An 18,391-nucleotide genomic window follows, 5' to 3' on the forward strand; every position below is an offset into this window, starting at 1 on the left:
TTGTTTACTTGCATCTTTTGGACTATGCTGGCAAAATAAAACAGGGAATTACAAAAGGAAGAAATATCAAAACAGTTGTAACACATAAAAGGAAAAATCTTAATTTCTTCTAATACATAACCCCACCAGCTGGGTTTTAACATTGTTTTCTGATTTTTGGACTGTTACCTGGGTTTGTTTTTTTTTTTTTTTTTTTTTCTGATAGCTTTTGCTTTTTCTAGAATGACTTTTCTTTGGTCATCAATTTTCAATAATCTTATATATTAAGCTTTCCACTTTCCACCAACATCCCCTTTTTTAGCCAATAAATAGTCCAAAGCCAGCCTATTCTGATACACTAGTTTTTGTTTGGCTTTGCTCACTTGATATTAATTCTAATGCCTGAGCGGTTTTATTTGTTATCATTTCTATAACTGCTTGGAGTCTTGTAATATGACTCAGCATATAATTTGGGGTCAATACAGAGTTGAATTGCTGTGCTGGTTTTACCTTTTTGTTTACTAGTTGTTTTTTTACCAAATCCTGAACTATGTCTTTAAGATTAAATGTAACACAAATCCATTTCTCTCCTTTTGGACATTCAATTCTCCATCTATTACCACTTTTTCCTAAGTTTCTTGTAATCCAATAATTTTCTCCGTTTTGCCTACAGGTTATTAATTTGGATGGGTTATAACAGTGGCTGTTGACATGGGTGTGTGTAATAAAGAGGAACTTTGGTTTCTTTCCATGTGATGCTTTCTGTAGCATTTGTGACATGATCTTGCTGGTATCCCGAAAGGGAAAAGACAACAAATGAGTGACAGAAACAGGAATAACAGAAGTCCAGTATGGCTCATACTCCCACCTCCCATGCCTGTGAAGTTGCAATCCACAGCAGGTGTATTTGATCTTCTTGGTGGCCAAATACAGAGTGTCTACGTCTCTCTGGGAACCTCCCAGTGAACCCCAACAAATCCCAGGTGGGCAGACAACGGAGGGGGGCAGCCCCAAAGCAGCCGATGGGGGGGGGGGGGGACGGGGACGACAACGACACTCTCTGGTGCCCCGAGGGTACTGATGGCAGCTAGGCCAGTCGCCTTTGCATCAGAAGAGGCACTGTAGACATCGGTAGAGGATAAAAGGTCGACTCTCAGCAGGGGGCCAGTCCAAGGTTTATTCAGAGCTCCCCAGGGAGCTCCACACCTCAGTGGTGTGCCTTGCTCAGAGTAAAACAAAAGGAATCTCAAGGTTACATTTAAAGGGGGGGAGGAAACCGAAGGTAGATACATTTGCTGACCAATAAAGACCCTCCAGGGATGCAACCTTAGAGATGGAGATTTGGGATAGCTTATAAAATAATACTTGGGGGGATGACCCCTGGCTTCGGACTAATCACTCAACGACTTGGACCAAAAGTTCTAGATAGAGGGGATGGGATGCTGAGTGACTGACAGAGAGCCAGGGCGGGGATTTGGGGATGATCTCAACACAGGAGAATGATTACACAGGTAGAGGAAGGGGGTACAAAAAGGGGTACACCATTTGGGAAAATAAGGGGATACAAAACCAAAACTATTACAAAGTATTACAAAGTATAAAAGCACACTACAACAACAGAGGCCAATCTGGTCTTGCCCTCTATTTCCTTGTCACTTTCTCTTAGCTAATTCCCAGGCAAATCATTTTTGCCACCCCTTAACTGTGGTTTCCTACCATTCTTCAGGTACTTCTCATTCAACAAGCACTAATAATTCCCATCCACAAAACAAAGTTCTTACTTTAACACTTCTTGCAACAAGAGCATAAATTTTGTGAACCACAATTCTAATTATTCCCACAATTCAAACATTTACTTATAACCCAGCTAGCATGCTCAGTATCAGGATGAATCAAATAAAGTTTACAGTATGGTACTGATGGAAATGGTAATTTTCCTTCTTCCCTATACAATTCACAGGCTAAGGTCACAATATAAGAATTCTTTGATCAAAAGAGTCCTGATCCTTCTGTCTGAAGTATTCCTCCCCAAGGACATATTTTATTTAGGCAGTGCTTGAAACCAGTGATGTAAACTTTGCCTTATTTCTTAATTAAGTGTTATTCTTTGTACATTTCTTGGATCATATGGGTGTTCCCAAACCATTACCACCCAATCCCCGTTTGGAAGTCAATTCGGTATCACCCGGTTTAGATGTGATAGTCCATTCTTCAGGTTCCTTCACAAGTCTTTTGATTCTGCTGGCATGAATTCACCCTCTTTCCCTGGTTCAGATTGCTGTGTCAGTAGTACCTGGAAAGGACTTTTTAATAGCATAGTAATAAAAGGAAGACAATACTGCATTAACTTTTACCATTAGCTTCCTTCAAAACTTTCTGGGTTTAGCAGAAAGCTTTCTCCACAGCGCCCTCTTCTTCTTGTATCCAGCTGTGCTAATAGCTGCAGAGGCAAATTCTTCTTTCTGTGAACTACAGTAAGTTAAATAAGAAAGGCCAGATTGATTTTAATGCGAGATTGTCGGAACCCAGGATGTCCCCGTGACAGTCCTGAATGATCCGAGCCCCAGCCAGGGGGCTCTGAAGCCCTGGCAGGGGGGGTCGGAGACCCTGGCATGAAGCCAAAGACCCCTGTGGCTTTGAGTTTGACTCATGGAACAAGTTACCACCTTTGTATGAAGAATTAAAAGTCACAAAAGTTTAGATAGCATAGTAGTAGCAATCACGGGGTGAAGGGAAAAATTTTGGAGCATGGTATGGGGGGCTTTGGAATTCTGTACATGGGGGTCAGGGGTTCCAAGATGGAGGGATTTGGGCCTGCCCTGTCCTTCTTCTTTCTTCTCCCTGGCATCCATGTTCAGGATGATGTTGGCATTCACAGATCGGTTTAGAGTAGAAAGTCACTGTCTAACATAGGTGATAGGTATTGGAACATAATTGTAAACATAGTATACATAGTTTTTAGTATAAAAGATAGCACCAGCCCTAGAAGCAGGGAGTGTGCCTTGAACTGACCTGCTGAACAGACCTCGGCAGGCCAGACAGAAAATGTTTTAGATAAAAAATAATAAACAACCCTGAGAACGTGAACCGAAGACCTCTTGACTCCTTCTTTGATGGCTGGGTTGGGAAAAAGAGACTTTCAACATACCTCAGGATCATCTCAACCAGAGAAAACCCGAGACGAGATGTATCACATCAATTGCTTTTTTATTTTTTGGGCACCATTTAACCGTTTTAGTCTTACAGACCCATTCCTCAGAACAAAAGCCTCCTCTTTTTAACAGCAAAAAAACCCAAAAAAACCCCCTTACTTTAAAAAAATAAACCACTTTGTGAGGTTTGGAGAGTCAGCATTCTCTGCCTTGATTTTATCTCTTTTAGTGCTGGCCCTCCTCCTCCTCTTTTTCACAGCATTGCAGTCAAAGCTGTTCCTCGCCCTTCCCCCTCTTTCTCTTTTTCTCTCCCTTTTTTTTGTTTTTCCTCTCTTTCTGTCTCTCTCTCTCTCAACCCACTTTACGGGGCCGACACTGCCATCCTGGACTTGGGACCCCGATAGTCTGGGAGCCACCCTGTCAGTTCTGCCACTGAGCCAGTGCCCTCCTGGCCAGCAAACCTGCGTAATCTGCTCCCAGCACCGCCGCTGGGTCACCTCCATGAATCGGTCCTTGCCGCAGCCCGTACGGGAGCGGTCAAACACGTTGACAACCCCAAACTTGGTGCCCCCAGGTGCTCCTGACATTCTATTTCTTTCCTTAGTCAACACATCCTATTTTGCCTTCAAGGAGGGCCTGTTCTGCTAAACCTTTTCCGGACCCCAGTTCAGCATTGAGCAATCTCCTAACAACCATGTGTTAAGACCCTTCCCTGCCCTTTATGCAGAAACCTCATTCACACTTCTGCCCTCCTCTAGCACCAAAACATCACGACTCCACATTCCAACATCCCAGAGTCTGCTAACTGAAATAAATGGGGCAGGAGATCTTTCTCCTTTTTAATGCCTTTATTAAAAAGAATCAGCTCAGGTAGGGAGAAATCGACTGGTCACACCCATGCCGCCGGTGCTCCCAGGAGTGGCCCGGAGGAGGAGGATGATGATGATGATGCAGCTGTGTCCGCTGGTCTGCAGGCAGAGCTGGGGATTCCGTCCTCACGGGAGAGTAGGAAATTCTGCTTTTTCGGTCTAACATTCCAGGTCCTCTTTCTAGTTAAAACCTTTTCAGGTTAGGGTGACAAGTAAAAGGATCTTCGCAGATACTGGATTAAGTTCCTCATCCTTAGACGTCACTTAGGTCTCTTAATTCCATGTTGGCTCATTGTTTTTAGGGGTTTTTTCCTGGAACGTTACAAAATCTGGTGAAATGCATTCTCATCTGCATACTAGCTCTGATGTCACTCCGCCCCTGATACCTGGGGGGGGGGGTCTGGTGTCACCCCTGGCAAGCATCCAAGGGGGACAATGGCTAATCACCAACCATTAACAGGTAATTGAAGAAGAACTCTTAACAATAGGTGGCTGCAACATGCAGGTAACCATCAATTTAACAGCAATTGGTTCAATGTTTTTTTTTTAACTTTGCAACCTTAAAAAAAATTGATAACGTTTTTATTCATAACACTAATCACCCCTATACCTTCTTCAACGTTCCGCTTTCTTTTCTTTCTTTCTTTCTTTCTTTCTTTCTTTCTTTCTTTCTTTCTTTCTTTCTTTCTTTCTTTCTTTCTTTCTTTCTTTCTTTTACTAGGATTGCAGTAGCTGTTATGGCTTAAATGAAGATTGGCCACCTGTGGTTTACTGGGTCTAACATCTTTGATAAATCAGCTACTAGTTTCTTTACTCCTCCCCACTCCTGAATTAAAATTTTATTAGCTACTCCATTTTCTACATTTATGTGCAAATGAAAAGGGTTTTTTCTAACAATGGTAAGCTTAAAGGTGGTACTTAGGCTAGTTTTAACTTAAACTCTTCTAATTTAACATCATTTTCCTTGGTCCATTTTATATCATCTCCCTTTGTTAAATTTTTTTTTTTATAAAAATTTTACTGTCTCTGGATACCCCTCCATCCATAATCTACAATATCTCAATAATCCTAGTAGTTTCCTGATCTCCCTCTTTGAAGTGGGAGGGGGGAAGGGATAAAATCCCTGCAATTCTCTCATTGTTGAGTTTCCAGCAACCTTTATTTCTTAAGTATCTAAGATATTTTACCTCTGGTTCTACAAATTACAGTTTCCCTCTTGATACCTTCAATCCTTTTTCCTCAAGAAAATTCAAAAGTTATATAGTTGCTTCTCTAACTTCAACTTCGGTTTCTCAAAAAATAGTTTTTATTGGGCTTCTTTACTGGGAGAATAGGGGTATTATGAGAAGACATATAAAGTTCTAATGTCTCATCTTTTATAAGTTCTTTTATTACTAGCTTCAAATTTTCCCATCCTTCTAAAGATATGGCATATTGACATACATGTATGGGACAATCTTGTCTCTCAGTTGTAACCCTTATGTGGTCAATATTTAATCCTCCCCTATTTTTTTCCCAGCCCAAACATCCTTGTTAATTTTTTTCTTCATCCTTTTGGCTTAATTTAAAAAAACTCTAGCTGTCATTTTCCCTTCTTCTGATATAACTCCTATTCGTAATTGCACTTGTAAGTCTCCTCCCAATAAGTTGTTACCTGCCCCTGGGACCAATAAAACATCTCCCAACTAAATTTTAGTTTCCCCCTCAATTACCACATCTTGAATGACAGGAACTGTGAAACTCTTTCCTTTTGTTTATGTTACTTTTACAGTGCCTTTGCTTACACTATAACCTTTTTGAATATTTAACAGGCAGGTTCTTTCTGCCCCTGTGTCTACTACAAATTCCAATTCTTCTTCTTGAGGACCTATTTTTAAAGTTATCACAGGCTCCAGATGGTATTTGTCCCCTAAAACATAGATCTTATGACTTCCCTATTCTTCCTCTGTGCCCATCTCTTTAAAGATTTTAAGATCTTTTGCTTTCTTAGGACAATTTCTCCTATAATGCCCCTTCTCCCCCCCCCCCCCCCCCACACAGTAAAAACAGACATTTCTGGAATGCTCCTGAGACTTGGTTTGTATTGGAGTTCTATTCTTTTCCTTTCCCCTGTCTCTACCACATTCATATCTTGGAATTGTGCCTGGGGGTTTTTGATTTCTTTGGAAATTGTTTTCTCGCATGGTGGCTGCCTTAATTTTTGCTTTCAGTTTAGCTTTTTCTTCATCTCTCCAGACATAAACTTTCTGAGCTTCCTTTAATAAATCATCTAATGATCGATTATACCAATCCTCAGTTTTTTTCTAATTTTTTTCTAATATCTGGCCAAGCATTAGTAACAAAGTTAGTCCTTAACAAAGCTTTTCCCACATCAGTTTCAGGGTCTATCCCAGAATATTGTTTCATATTTCTCCTAAGCCTGTCTAACCATTCTGATGGAGTCTCTTCTTTCCCCCTTAAAAGCTGTCCCTTAAAAGACTTTATAGCATTTTGCTCTCGGGGTGCTGCCTCTTTTATTCCTTGGATTATGTGAAATACAAAGCTGTGTTTCGTGTCAGGTACATACAGGCAACGTATCTGTGATTGTGATATGTGTGGAAACTGACCATGGGACAGTTATAAAGACAATTCTAATAAATAACTGAGGAAGTAAAGCATGGAAGAAGGCCTTTGAACCTATCCTTTGTTTGCAATTAACCTTTATAAGTCTTAAGTTGATTTAGGAGCATTTGAATTAAAGCTTAAGAATGTTGCTGTTTGAATGGAACTTTCAGGTAAAAAGAGTTTTGCAATAATAACCTTTTGAAGTATAATTTTAGAATATTGCTTGTAGTAAGGACCTTTGAAACTATAGCTTTAGAATATATAAAAAGGAAAGATGTTTATCTCGATGCCTTAACAAAATATTGAAAAGCAGTTTGAGAAAGGAAAATGAACATCAACTCAAGGATTGATAGTTTCGACCAAGGGAAGCTGGACATCACTGGTATGAGTTTTATAGTCCTTGCAATTAAAAGGTGAACCCGCATCTGGAATCTGGACCTCACCAGCTGGGAGACTTCTTTCTTCTTTCGGAAGCTGGACCCCACCATCTGGGGATACTCTTTTCTGAGATACATCCTGAGAAAAACTAAATCACAATAGTGTATAGAATTGTGACGTAAAAATTGGGAATAGAAACTGCTGAGAAAGCTTATGAGTACCCCTATAAATATCTGTAAGCCCCAACTATCGGTGTGCAGTTGGAGAGAAAATTTCCCCCACTGTACCCAGCTCTGTATTGCTCATACATTACCATATTAATTAATAAATTGATTGCTGCTTGAATATTGGCCTAGTCAAGCTTCTCATTTATAACAATTATTATACGATAGTCATTAGTTTCCTCCCCTCCTCATTATTTTGACCCCACTCAGGAGGTGCAGTTGGCACTTTGTCTTCTCTGGGAGGCCCCTGTGGATTATGATTTTCCCAAGCTTTTATTCCAGCTGTTCTGATTGTTTCTCTTCCTGAGAAAATATTATTTTCATTATGGACTGCATCTCTTCCCAAGTATAAACGTTTGGACCTAAAAATTGGTCTAATTGTTCAGCTGTGCCTATGGGATCGTCCAAAATCCCTTTGATATCTTTCTTAAAATTTCTGACCTCAGAAGAAGTCAAAAGTGGCATTTACAAACCCGGTTCCCCCCCTTCCCATGGGAACCTCTCTTAACGGAAATAGACCAATCCCTCCATCTAACACTTTTTTCCTTTCTACCTTCTATAGCCTTTCTCCCGTGTTTTGAGAAAGAACTTGGAGAGGGCAGCCTTTTAACTGAGCTCCTAGTGTTTCGACAAGGTGCTTCTAGAAAGAAAGTTTCTCTGAACAGCCGGAGCTGTGGTTATCCCGGGAACGGAGCTCAGGGCAGGACGGGGGTGAGGGGAAAATATACCGCCGAGGCTCAGTCCTCCAAAGGCGGGGTCTGCTACCGGAACCACCAGAGGGGGATTTTCCGGTGGAGACCGAGCCGGAGCGTGGGTAGCCCCCACATGGCTTATGGCGACTATGCCTCCAGCTCCCGGCAGAGACAAAGCAGGCGGGAGACCCCGGCAGCAGCGGCGTCGTCCAGCGCAGCCGGCACGGGTAGGGCAGCCGGGGATGGGACGAACGGGCCGGACGGGACACCCCCTTCGGTGTGGTCGGCGCGGTGACCACAATCGACACGGCGAGACAGACGCTCAACCCGCCCCGGCACGGCCGGAGCCGGCACAGGGACTGGGGGGTGCAGCCGCGAATGGGTGGGGGGGAACAAACGGGAACGGAGGAGGCAATATTTTCTTCCCAGCCCTTTTCTTTCACCGTTTTTTTTTCTTTTATTGCTTGCTTTTTTTTTTTTGAGGGGGGGGTTGATATTTTAAAGATGTTATTTTCTTACGATCTCCACCCCTAGCATGCGGTATATTCTTTTTCTTCTGGATTAAATGTTTTGGGGTTTTTTTTATAAATAAATCTAGAGCTTAACAAATCCAAACTTCTGCTTGGATACTTTGAAATGGTCGAAGAGCTAACTCACGACCTCCTCATGTTGTTTTCCTCATCACTTTTTTATTTATCCTTTGACAAATTATACATCTTTCAGTTACTTGCTTTGCTACTCAAAAAATCCAAATGCACCCATAGTTCCTTAAAAAAATGATCACACAAAGCTTGAGTACCCCAGTGGGTTTTCTGATGCATGTCTTCTAATATTCCCTAGTAAGCATTTTATTAACTAATTGTCTTCCATCAGGAAGTTTCTATTTCCCTGATTCATCTTGTTCACCTCCTATCTTGTTTAATTCTTTTTTCTCTGCTTCCCTAAACTTTGGAATTTCCATTTTTTCCTCATTTGGATGGAGTTTATATTAACATTACTCTTTCAGCTCCATTTTCTGGTGCACCTTTAGATTGCTGATCTGCCAAATTATTTCCTCTTATTTCTGTGGTCTTAACCTTTTGGTGTGCCTTAATGTGTACTATAGCTATCTCTTCAAGTAATTTTAATGCCTCTAAAATTTTCTAAAATGAGCTACTCATGTACTAATCCTTTTCCTCTTGATATAAGTAGTCCTCTTTCTTCCCAAATTTTTCCAAAGATATGTACTACTCCAAAGGCATACCTTGAATCACTATATATATATTTCCTTTCTTGTGTGCTAAATATTCCAGTGCTCTTTTAGAGCATATAATTCACAGGTTTGAGCTGACCAGTTTGATGGTAATTTTCCTTTTTCACTAGTTTGTTTGGGGTTTTTTTTCCATCAACTACTGCATATCCTGTATTTTCTCCTTTTGCAAGGAGTTGTATTTCTGTTAGCTAACATAACTCCCAAAGGGCTATCTTGGGGTATCTCTGCTAGTATGCTTTTATTCCCCCTTTTTCCTGTACCCAACTTAGTGGTTTTCTATTCCATTTTCAAGATCTTATCTATTCATCCCCTGCCTCTGTTTCTCACTTTCACTAACAGCTTGAACACCACTTTTCTTTCAACTACTCACACCCAAAAATAAAGAACCTTTTTCTCACACTACTTTTCAATACATGCACCTCCCTCCAAGGAGACATGGTAAAGCTTAAAATACACAATCTACATTACATATACTTTCATTCTTCTACATTCACTCACTTTTATTTCTCATTCACTTTCACACATTCTTTCACACCCTCAGGACACAAAGCGGACCCCTGTGCCAGGGAAGTGCCAGGGAATCACCATTGTGGGTCCTTGTGCCCCCCCCCCCCCCCCCCCCCCCCCCCGGCCTTGGGGTTGGCCTCAGGGTTTCAGTATCACCAGGCCTCTGGGAAGGTCCCTGACTGGTCACCTCTGGTGCCAGTTCACCTGTCAGGCTGTCTGCGTGTCACTCACACTCTTTAGCCGCAGCACAGGCACGCAGGGGAGGACAATAGCTTGTTTGCAGGTCGCCAACAGTTTATGCCTCAGCCCCCACCTTCCCACCTGCCTGGGAAGTTGAGGCTGATTTTGTGTTTGACTCATTCACACACAAAACAAGACAACAATAAGGTACCTTTTACTTTCAAATCGCCTATTACAATTTTAGGTGTTACTGGCCAGTCCCGGTGCTCTTGGATATCCCTCAATCCATCTGTGCTGTCCAACCCCAGATGTTCTTGGGCATTTTTTCCCTCAATCCAGCTGTGTGGTACAATGCAAATGCTCTTGGGCTTTTTTTTTTTTTTTTTGGCTGTGTTGTCCAACCCCGGATGCTCTTGAGCAAAATTTCTATCCTTCAATCTAGCTGTGTTGTCCAACCCCAGATGCTCTTGGGCATATCCTCAACCGGCAGAATTCTGCTCAACGCTGGATGTTCTTGGAATGTAAATCCCTCAACCCAGGAGGCTTTTAGGCGCCCCTCTTGTCCCATTTCCTAGTGGATTGGGCTAGGAAACTCTGCTCCCTTCCTCCGAGGGGTCCAACCCACCCCTGAGATCCAGTCCCAGTTACTCCGGGGGATTCTCTCACTTCTTTTATCACTCGCTTCGTCTCTTTACTGGCCGTTTTCCTCGAGGAAAGACGGAACTGCAGCATGGGAGACTTCGCACTCAGGTAGTAGGTCTGGGTTAACCAGCCCGCCTCTCATTCACACACATTCATCCCCCCATACCTGCTTCCCCGAAAAATACTTACCAATCCTTTTTCCTTTACGGGTTCTTCGTGCACACTACTAGTCTTAGGGGGGCAATAACTGCGGTTTTTAGAAAGGGAGGCTTTTTCCCTTTTCTCTGTTTTATTGCCTCCTTTTGTCCACTGATCGTAACCTGCGTCTGTCGGTCACCAGGGGAACCAGAGGGAGGCTGCCAAATTGGGCAGGGCGGGCCTCCCCCACTCTGACTCTCTTAAAGCACCGGCAGCGAGGTGTTAACCATCCTCAGCTACCATAATTGTGAAAAACACCAATCACTTGTTTTTAAAATTTTTAAAAGTTTAGTAGTAATAAAATGGTTATAACAATAGTAATATAAAATTTGAACAATTGAGATTAGGACAAGATGAGACAATAAAAACAAAGAGTTACGGATGTCCGGGTACCTTTTTCTGGGCAAAATAAACCCAAAAAAGGACCCACATTAACAGAGGATTAACCCTTAAAAACAACAGCCTGTTGCATATTCATACACCTCATACATGATGCATAAATTCCATTCAAACAAAGGATTCTGTCTGGTCATTGTCAACTTCTTAATCTTAATGGCGCCTTCAAGGCTAAGCGAGGCGGGAAGAAGTTAGTTTCTTCTGATAATGGAGTAATAAATTCTCTTTCTCTGAAAGATTGAGGTGTCCTCTGGCTGCTATCTTTGTGCGAGTCCTCTTTTAAAACAAGTGTAGCCATGATATTTTATGAAAAATCCTTTGCTAGGATTTTTCCCTCCTGGGAAGCTGAGGAGACTCAGGAGAGAAATGTAAACAATAACTATCTGCTGCTGTGGAATGCAACAGGTGCATCTTTCATTGGTCCATGTGGATTGTTTTCACTTGATGACCAATCACAGACACCTGTGTCAAGGCTGTGAGCAGTCACAAGATTTTGTTATGCATTCTATTCTTGGTTTTTCAAGCCTTCTGATCAATCTTTTTCTCTCTATTCTTTTAGTATAGTTTTAATGTAGTATTTTAATATAATATATACATTATAATATAATAAACCAGTCTTCTGAGAACATGGAGTCCAGACTCGCGTCTCCACACGTGGGGCATCAGACACGACAAAAAAGTATCTTACATAGCATACTTTCTATTATGTTATAACCTAAAACTATATTTAACACACTGCTTAAGAAGATTAATACAGCAAAACATTCTAACATAACACATACAATATTCATTTTAATATTTGCAAAAAGCCAATCATAAATTACACATTTTTCACACTTGCATGTCTCCTCATAATACCCCTATTCTCCCAGTAAAGAAGGCTGATAGGAACTAGAGGTTGATACAAGATTTAAGGGAGGTTAACAAAAAAACTCGGACTCGCTACCCAGTGGTACCAAATCCTTATACTCTTCTAAGGTCCTACCCCAGCATCAGTGGTTTAGTGTAGTGGATCTTAAACATGCTTTTTGGTCTTGTCCACTAGCTGAGGAGAGACGAAATATCTTTGCATTTGAATGAGAGGATGCAAAAACTGGGAGAAAGCAGCAATTAATATGGACAAAATTACCACAAGGGTTCACAGAATCTCCAAACTTATTTGGGCAAGCTTTAGAAACAACACTACAAGCTTTCCCCACTCCTCCTGGAATACAAATTATCCGATACGTGGATGATCTTTTACTATCTGGGGAAGCTGGAGAGGCTACTATAAAACTTTGGAATTTTCTCAGCAAAAAACGATTAAACGTATCAAAAAGGAAGCTGCAATTTGTAGAACCAGAGGTAAAATATCTTGGACACTTGATTAGTAAGGGTAGTCAGAAACTCAACCCTGAGAGAATTGCAGGAATTTTATATCTTCCCCCTCCCTCTTCAAAGAGGGAAATCAGAAAACTACTTGGATTATTGGGATATTGCAGATTAGGGATTGACATTTACACACAAGCAATAACATTTTTATATGGAAAATTAACCAAGGAACTGGCAGGGTGACTCCCAGACTATCGGGGTCCCGAGTCTAGGATGGCAGTGTCAGCCGCAGCAAGTGGGTCGAGAGAGAGAGAAAAAGAGAGGGAGAGAGAAAAAAAGAGAGTGTAGCCACATTTCTCTTCACAGAAAAGCAAGGCACAATTCTTCCCAAGAATATTTCTGGGTTTCACATTTTCTGGACCTCAGAGAAAGGAAAACAGTTTTTATCTCATTTGCTGGGCCTGTGTTTGTGCAAAAGTAGAATGCAATATGGAGATTGTTTACCCAAAGCGATGGTGTTTTGTTTCCTTGGCCTATCAGGGCCAAGCGTCTGGGTGTGTCGGGACTGTCGTCTGACAGTCACAAGATGAGTACAGTTGTGAGCAGAGTTGAGTGCTTGGCAGATTCAGGTTAGATGTAATATAATATAGTTTAATATAATATAGAATAATATAGTATAATAAAGTAATTAATTAACCTTATAATATCAATGGAGTCCTCCTCATCATTCCTCTCCTTCTTTGGGGGCGCCCTGAATCCAATAAGAGAGGGGGCGAAAGGGACCCAAGGCATGCCCCCAGGGTCCCCATGCCCATGGCTGTCTGTAAGTTCTCCCCTGCTAGGGCAGGATCTGCCCTGGCCGGAGCCCTGCAGTGAAGTGGCAGCAGTGGGGGAAGGGCGAGGAACAGCACTGAAAGCAATGCTGTGATAAAGAGGGGAAGGGGGAGCCAGCACTAAAAGATAAGATCAAGGAAGAGATTGTTGACTCTCCAAACCTCACAAAGTGGTTTATTTTTTAAAGTAAGTGGGTTTTTTCCTGTCTGTAAGGCTAAAACAGTTAAATGTTGCCCAAAATGTAAAAAAGTAATAGATGTGATTCATCTCGTGTTAAAATCAGCCTGGCCTTTCTTGTTTAACTAATTGTAGCTCACAAAAAGAAGAATTTGCCTCTGCAGCTATTAGCACAGCTGGATACAAGAAGAAGACACTGTTGTGGAGAAAGCTTTCTGCTAAACCCAGAAAGTTTGGGGGAAAAAAAGCTAATGGTAAAAGTTAATGCAGTATTGTCTTCCTTTTATTACTATGCTATTAAGAAGTCCTTTCCAGGTACTACTGACACAGCAATCCGAACCACAGAAAGAGGGTGAATTCATGTCAACAAAATCAAAGGACTTGTGAAGGAATCTGCGGCATGGACTATCACATCTAAACCAGTTGATACCAAATTGACTTTCAAATGGAGACTGGGTGGTAATGGTTTGGGAACACCCAAATGATCCAAGAAATGTACAATGAATAACACCTAATTAAGAAATAAGGTGTCCTGGCTTGTAAAATAAGCATGTATTCTATTTTGCCATCTGTTGGAGGTTAGGCAGTTTTTCTTATCTCTTTCAAGAACAATGACACTGCCAGGAAGATAATGTCCTGCTAATGGGCTATTGAATTACTCACTGTGGCTGGTAAGATTAGTTACATCATCCCATTGGGAGATGCTCCACCCAGAGGGAGGAGCCAAGCATCCCTGCCACTATATAACAAGCACTTCTGAGACCACAGACAGCCTTCTTCGCTGGATTTCCCAGAGGAATCAGGAACCAAGGCCCAGCTGCTCCTTCGCCACATTTTCAGAAAGGATCTACACCCTTCTGCAGATCGCCGCTTCAGGAGGAGCAGCCATCATCTGGCTGGACTACTATCAACACCCTGACTTCTCAGGGTGTCAGGTTTTTCTCACTCTGCTAGTGGTTTTTTTTTTGCTTGTACTAAATTACATTGTTATTTAGTTTTTTTTTTTCTTCCTAGTAAAGAACTGTTATTCCCATTCCCATATCTTTGCCTGAGAGCCCTTTTAATTCTGAAATTGTGATAATTCGGAAGGAGGGGGTCTACCTTTTCCAGTTCACAGGAGGCTTTTGCCTTCCTTCACAGACTCCTGTCTTTTCAAACCAAGACATAAGGCAAAGCTTGCATCACTGGTTTCAAGCACTGTGACCACGGAGAAGTCATTCTAGAAAAATCAAAATATATCAGAAAAAAAACAAAAAAACCCCCCAGGTACTAGTCCAAAAATTAAAAAACAATGTTAAAACCTAGCTGGTAATGTATTAGAGATAAGATGATAGAAGAAATTAAGATTTTTCCCTTTATGTGTTACAACTGTTTTGATATTTCTTCCTTCTGTAATCCCATTTTATTTTGCCAGCATAGTCCAGAAGATGCAAGTAGACAAAAAAATATTGCTCAAGCCAAATGATTTACAAAGAATAAGAGGGGGGATTGTGAAAATTGCGTATTTTATACGCAGCCACAGGACACCTAAATCTTTCAGAGAAAAAGAATTTAGGTGTCCTGTGGCTGCTATCTCGGTGTGAGTCCTCTCTTTAAAAAAAGTACCTTACATAGCATAATTTCTATTTGAACATTATGTTATAACCTAAAGCTATATTTAACACACTACTTAAGAAAACTAATACAGCACAACTTTCTAACATAATGTTGTAAATATGGTTAGTAATTCATGGGAATAAAAGATGTATCAAAATATATATGTATAAAATGAACTACTGGCGTACAAAGGGGGGGAGAGAAATTCTTCCCCAGGATGGCGAAACCGCGGCAGATGGACAGAGAGGCACCACAACATTTGCATGCGAAGGAAACTTCGGCTGCACAGGAGATGGGCATTCACAGGAACATGCACTCAGTGATGCCCAAGCGATGATGGCCCAGACAAGATACCTATCTAAGATGACCAGGGCCATCAACACCTTCCATCTGAATGCCAGATTCTGGGAATCGGGGAAGCGTATTATTCTATTCCTGGACGGAGGCTTTGTGCAGCCCAAGCCAGAGAAAGAAACCAACTTGAATATGAAGAACTCAGAAAAGAAACAAAGACGTTCTGCCGCGGGAGAAATAAACTGTAAATGAACCGCTGCCTCGGAGCAGCCGGTGTGGACGGGGTAGAATTGGTACTAGCGAGGCCAATCTCACGTTCACCCGGATCATCTCCCGGGGGTGGTACGCTGTCCGATTTGGTTGGTGGCTGTCGAGACTGTATTACGGTCGCGAAATAAATTTTATTTTTCAATTTTTATTAAAATTGGCTATTTTTCATTTTTCATCTGTAACAATTTGGTGATCAGTCCGACGTGATATCTGATAAGGATTCCAGGGTCCCCCTCTCGAAGTCCGGGCAGCGCCCTGCTGATTTCAGCAGCCAGAAAGTTAGCCACAACCAAACGATGGAACAGCCCCAGAGCTCTCGAGGACGGAGATAGGTCTCTGTGGAAGTCAGCTATTTTTACTCATAAAAACGGCGTGTACGAAGAATCCACGCAAGCAAACGAACCGTAAGTATTGCATGGTTGAGTGGGGAGTGATCGAGTGTGTATGTGAGACGTGATAAATATCACGAAGCGAGTGTGGACCCCAAGATCGCAGTTCCACTCTTCCGCGAGGAAAGTGGTCGGTCACAGGGGAAGCGAGTGGAAGGTTCACTTGGAACACACATCACGAGTGCATGTGAACATGGTAGAAATATTACGAAGCGAGTGCGGACCCCAAGACCACGATCGGTCACGGGGGAAGCAGGTAGTGAGTTCGCTTGGAACATGCATCAACCCAAGAAAAGCCCCAGGGAAGTTGAAAAGGGGGGGGAAAGGAGGGTTGCTTTTGTCGATCACTGGCTGGGTCAGGAGGAACGACGGGACCTCGCTGGATCCAGGGAACAGGTAAGAGAGCTCGTTTTTGTTGACTATACATCCGCAGTTCGGTTCGCTACGTGATTGGTAGGTCAGCAAAGTTTTTTTGTATGTATACCAGTAAAAAGAAAATAAAAAGCAGTTCTGCAAGCAAATAGGCCTAAGGAGGGAAGTAAGGAGTGGAACATGGGGTTGAAAAAGAGTAAAATCCAAGAAAGAAATCTTGATAAATCAGGGAGAAAAGAGAGGTTCGATCTCCCTGACATTCCAAGGTACAGTCCTCTGGGATGGATGATAGAACATTGGGAAGACTGCCCTACTAGAAGGGGGAAATCTAAGAAAAAGGCAGTCTACTACTGTATGGAAAAGTGGGCCGATGTAGAAATCAGGAAATGTATTTTCTGGCCCATATTCGGATCATTCAACAACGAAATATGTCAGGCATTAGGGGAGTTTGTGTTCGAGGAAGGATTTACTGAGGAAGGAGATGGAATATGCTCGGATCTGGGAATACGCTAGTGTTGATTTGTTCCCTGTGAGAGCATGCAAACAGCCAAAGGGGCCGGTAAAGACTTGGGAACCCTTGGAGAATCTGCCTCCCCCGTACCCAAACCATCAGATGCGCGAGCCTCTCCCCGAACCCGAGAATCCTGGATACCACCCGGTAAGGCCACAGGCACCACTGCCCGAAGTCCCGCAGGAATCAGCACCAGCAGACTCTTACCCACTGGAACAAACTCTGTCCCTCCAACCTCCTCTCACGCAACCTGAGGGGAGCGTGGCGCAGAAGGAATCTCCACCTGCTAGCCGTACGAGACACAGGACTCGGAAGACACACGCAGAAGACAGCGAAGAAGAGGAGGGACAGCCGGGACTACCTACTCAGAGAGGTCCCAACCGCTCCGGGAGTTATTGGTTATGTGAACGTACCAATAAATTCAGGGGATGTGCGGGCATTTAAAAAGGAGATGGGGAAAATAATGGATGATCCTTTGGGGGTGGCCGAGCGATTAGATGAATTTTTGGGGAACAGCATTTATTAGTAATATGATATTTGTGCTATTTTGAGGTCATTGTTTAATGCTGAGGAGCGAGATATGATACGAACAGCCGCAATAAAGGATTGGGAACACAGGAACCCCCAAGGGGGGAGCAGGAAGGTTAAGTGGCCTAACCAGAGACCATCCTGGAATGCCCAAATAGAAGAAGATAGGCAAAGGTGATAGAATTAAGGAATATGGTCATCCAAGGTATCCGAGGGGCAGTACCTAAGGGGCAGAATTTGGGAAAAGCTTTAGGGGAATGCCAAGGGAGGGATGAAACCCTGACCGAATGGCTAGAGAGGCTAAGGAGAAGTCTCCAAATGTATTTGGGTACTGACCCTGACTCCCCGGTGGGAGCCATATTATTAAAAACACAATTTGTAGCAAAATCATGGGAAGATATACGGAGAAAAATGGAGAAATTTAGAGGATTGGCAGGAGAAATCATTGCAAGAATTGCTGCGGGAGGTGCAAAAGGTATACATGCAAAGGGAGGATGAGAAGCAGAAGGTGCAGGCTAAGGTCCTAGTGGCAGCAGTCCAAGAAGCCCAGAAACAAGAAAAAGAACTCTCTGCAGGGGAAGCGGCACATACTCGGAAACCTTCAGGAAAATCCAAACATCCTCCGAAGAAACCTGCACCCCGACAGAAGGAGATACCTGAGTGCTACTACTGCAAACAGAAGGGACACTTCCGACGAGATTGCAAGAAAAGGATGAGAGACGAGAAGATGTTCCAAGAAGACTAGAGGTGTCAGGGGCTTTTTAATTTGGGATCCATAACACCGAGAGAGCCCTTGATAAAACTTAGGATTGGACCCCAGAAACAAGAAACAATGTTTTTAGTAGATTCAGGGGCAGAAAGAACTACAGTGCAACGTTTGCCCCAAGGATGCTCAAAGAGCGAGGATTCTATGATGGTAATCGGGGCGCGAAGGGGGAACCCTTTAAGGTGCCGGTAATAAAAAATGTAGAAGTGGAATCTGGGAAGAAAAGGTGTTTAGGGAACATGTTGTTGGTAGAAGAAGCCGATTATAACT

The 18,391-nt window shown here is 42.5% G+C and overlaps 1 long non-coding RNA gene across 1 annotated transcript; it reads left to right on the top strand.

The window, feature by feature from the left end:
- Window positions 1–4,325: 4,325 nt before the first annotated feature.
- On the top strand, window positions 4,326–15,697 carry LOC135289019 (uncharacterized). Its single transcript, XR_010351808.1, has 2 exons — window positions 4,326–8,125; window positions 13,711–15,697. It is a non-coding gene; the product is annotated as an uncharacterized LOC135289019 (long non-coding RNA).
- The last annotated feature ends 2,694 nt before the right edge of the window (window positions 15,698–18,391 follow it).

Source organism: Passer domesticus, chromosome W (genome assembly GCF_036417665.1).
Source record: "Passer domesticus isolate bPasDom1 chromosome W, bPasDom1.hap1, whole genome shotgun sequence".
NCBI classification, from domain to species: Eukaryota; Metazoa; Chordata; class Aves; order Passeriformes; family Passeridae; genus Passer; species Passer domesticus.